This window comes from Octodon degus, unplaced genomic scaffold, assembly GCF_000260255.1.
Source record: "Octodon degus isolate 3935 unplaced genomic scaffold, OctDeg1.0 scaffold00279, whole genome shotgun sequence".
In the NCBI taxonomy this organism is placed as follows: Eukaryota; Metazoa; Chordata; class Mammalia; order Rodentia; family Octodontidae; genus Octodon; species Octodon degus.
Genome location: NW_004524855.1, coordinates 1,387,772 through 1,391,230, shown reverse-complemented (window position 1 = coordinate 1,391,230; position 3,459 = coordinate 1,387,772). Strand labels below are relative to the sequence as shown.

The 3,459-nt window shown below is 54.3% G+C and overlaps 1 long non-coding RNA gene across 1 annotated transcript in view; it reads right to left on the bottom strand.

Moving 5' to 3' along the window:
• Positions 1-3,018: 3,018 nt before the first annotated feature.
• LOC111814185 overlaps positions 3,019-3,459 on the bottom strand; it is a 3,321-nt gene continuing 2,880 nt past the window's right edge. Inside the window, exon 3 of the long non-coding RNA XR_002819236.1 lies at positions 3,019-3,206. This is a non-coding gene — a long non-coding RNA (uncharacterized LOC111814185). The remainder of the gene's footprint in view (positions 3,207-3,459) is intronic.

Below are 3,459 nucleotides of genomic sequence, written 5' to 3'. Positions count from 1 at the left end.
GCCCCGTGGAGGGCTGCCCGGCCTTTAGGAAGGGCACGCTGGGGCCGCCAGGCGGCTCAGCAGCCCGAAGAGCCTGCCTGGGCAGGTGTAGGCAAGCGCGGGGACCTCGCTCGGTGTGACTCCCGGCACCACATGCTGCACCAGCCCTGCCCCCCCCCCCACACACACACAGGATAAGCTTCAGTCAGCTGTAGGGACACAGACGTACCTGGAGGCCGCAGTTCAGTGAAGTAAACCAGACACACAAGTTTAAATATTAAAAAAAAGTTTAAATATCACGTGGCTTCTCTTCTATACGAGCCCAAAGTATAAATGAAGAACAAGGGCTGGTGAGATAGCTCAGTGGTCTGAAGCGCCTGCTTAGGCAAGGTTGGGCAAATGTTCAGGGACGCAGTTCAATCCCCGGCACCATATGCCGTGACAGCCCCACCCCCAGGGTGGGCTGAGCCGACCATTAAAATAAAATAAATAAATGAAGAGCAAAATAAAAATAGGTAATGGAGCTGGGTGTGGTGGCACACATCTGTAATCCCAGTACTTAGGAGGCTGAGGCAGGAGGACTGCTACAGTGAGTTCAGGACCAGCCTGAACTGCATAGTAAGACCCTGTCTCAAAAAAACAAACAAAAAAATCAGAGAAAAAGAAGGACTGCAAGGACAGCCAGCATTTTGGCCCTAGCCCTTCAAGGTCAGTGAGGACTCAGGACATAGGAGAACCTGTACTGTAACATCCTGTAACTCAGTGGTGTCCCAAATTTTCTGATCAAGGAGATTATGGAGCCACAGAGGAAAGCGATCGATGATGTAGAGTGTGCCTCAGGAGAGTCACATGGAGAGAAAACATTCTCTCAGGCTTTCACAGAGAGCAAAATGGTCAGGCAATGGCAGGGGCCTTTTCTGCACCGAAGATAAGACTGGAAACTTAAGTTTAGACAAGATATCCAAAGCTTTCTTATTATTTGAAAGTTACTTTTTTTTTTTTTTTTTTCAGTACCAGGGATTGAACTCAGGACCCTGCGCTTGCTAGGCAAGTGCTTCTTTTACTGAGCTATCTCCCCGGGCCCAGATGTCTTTAAAACAACACCATTTTCAGTTCAATGCATTCATGTGATTTGTTTTTGTTTTTGGTGGAACCAGGGATTGAACTCAGACCCTTGCCCTTGCCAGGGAAGCGCTTATTCCACTGAGCCACCTCCCCGGCCCCCGACATTCATGTGATTTGAGCAGTCCTCATCCACTTCTGTCTCCCAAACCGAAACCTTGTTTTATGCCATAAACCAAATATTCCCTCCCTGAGGGCTGGGGCTACAGCTCAGCAGCATAAGCATCTGCCTGGCAAGCACAAGGTCCTGAGCTTAATCCCCAGTACCACACACACAAAAAAAAAGATTGTAAATATTCCCTACCCACAGTCTCTGTACTACGGTCTTCACTTTCGCGGACCGCGCCTGCGATGGTAGTGTATACATGTTCCCAGCACTCAGGGAGGCTGAGGCAGGAAGACTGCAAGCTCAAGCCCAGCCTCAGTAATTTATTTACTTTATTTACTTTGGTGCTGGGAATTGAACTCAGGCCCTTGTGCTTGCCAGGCAGCACTGAACTATCTCCATGCCTCCTTAGCCTGGGCAGTTTAGACCTTGCCTCAAAATTAAAACTGAGCCAGGGGTATTGTTCTGCACAACGGTTCTGACTTCAGTCCCCAGCACCAGGAGAAGGAAGAACCTGCGGGCGCTGTGAGCCTGCGCCTCCGGATGGGCACGCGTGCTGATCTTGGTCAGGACTCCATCCTCCCCTGGCTGGGCGGCAGCTGCAGCTTCCCCCTTCTCCTGGCCACATCCTCCTGCTGCCCTGCAGTCCCAGTCCCCAGCGCCAGGCCGGTCCTTGTGGGCTGCTGTTCTCCACAGCGGACTCAGGCGCCCTCGGCTCGGCTCTGGCCAGCCCCGTCCAGGCCCAGCGCGGTGCTCTCTTCCTGCCGGGAGGGAGGAAGCAGCTTTGGAGACCCCAGGGACAGCAAGGGCTCGAGAAATCAGCCTCCTTTTCTAGGATGCTTCTTTTCTTTTCTGTATTTGGTACAGGGTCTCACTGTGCAGCTCGGACTTGTAGTGATCCTCCTGTTTTCAGCCTCCCAAGTGCTGGGATTATAGGCATGTGCCACCATGCCCGGACTCGGTGGCCAGCTCACTTTACCCCAGGGTGGGGCCAGCGTGGCATGTGGCGCAACAGATTGAACCCCAGTCCCTGGGCTTGCCTAAGCAGGCACTTAGTCTGCTGAGCTATCTCGCTGGCCGTAGGATCTTTCTTTTCCTTGTCTTTTTGAGTCAGGGTCTCACTATGCAGTTCAGGCTGACCTTGAGCTCACTTTGTAGCCCATGCTGGCCTCAAACTCTCAACCATCCTACTGCCTCAGCTTCCTGAGTGCTGGGATCAAGGTGCCTGGCTCGGGGTATCTCTTTTCTTTCTTTCCCTTTTGTCCGTCCCTTTTCCCCTCCCTCTGCTCTCCCCGCTCCACAGGGTCTTACCGTATTGCCCAGGGTGCTCTCCCCGCTCCACAGGGTCTTACCGTATTGCCCAGGGTGCTCTCCCCGCTCCACAGGGTCTTACCGTATTGCCCAGGGTGGCGTCAGCTTGACTCGGGCTTGGCGGTAGCTCTTAGCAGGACATCCTGGCTCCCCAGCCCGCCACATGAAGTACGGATTCTCCAGTCCTCCCCACACAGCCCCACCGAGGTGTCGCTGTGAGGACATCAGAGTGCTCAGCCTTGCTGGGTGTCTGGGGGCGCCATCCCGAGTGTGACCCCACCCCCAGACTCCTCTCTGGAGATGCCCAGGTCAGGTGCTCCTGGGCTGAATCTGGCCATGGGGCTCTGCCGTAGCCCCCCACTCCCGTGACCGCAGTCCTGTACTCCGCCAAAGCAGAGACCTGGCTTGTCTGGCTAAGTATTTGTTTTGTTGTTTTTTGAGATAGGCTTTCTGTATTTGTCTTACAGTGCAGCCCTGGCTGGCCAGGGACTTGTGGCGATCCTCCCGCCTCAGCCTCCCAGGCGCCAGGCCTCACCGAGCGCTGGATGGGTGAGCGCCTCACTGCGCTCCCGTGCCATCCTTAGTGATTTCGGTGGTTTCTTCGTACATCAGGGTGTCATCTCCTGGCTCTTGGCTGAGGCTGCTTCCTCAGGCTGCTTTCTCAGAGGTGGGCAGGAGCCTGGAGCTTCTGCAGGAACAGATCAGCCAATTCCACGGTGGGCCTCTGCAGTCTCCGCTACAGTCGGGCTTTGCAGGGGAAGGATTTAATGCAGGACACGTAATTTCTAGGATTATTTTGTGGTAGTTATCCAAACAGTCAAATGCAAAAGAGCGCAGGAGATCTCTCCACACACTACTGACCCAAAGACTCCAGCTGAGGGCCTGGATCCCATGACAATGTCCTGCCTGAGTCCAGCTGGAGGCCTGGAGCCGAGATGATG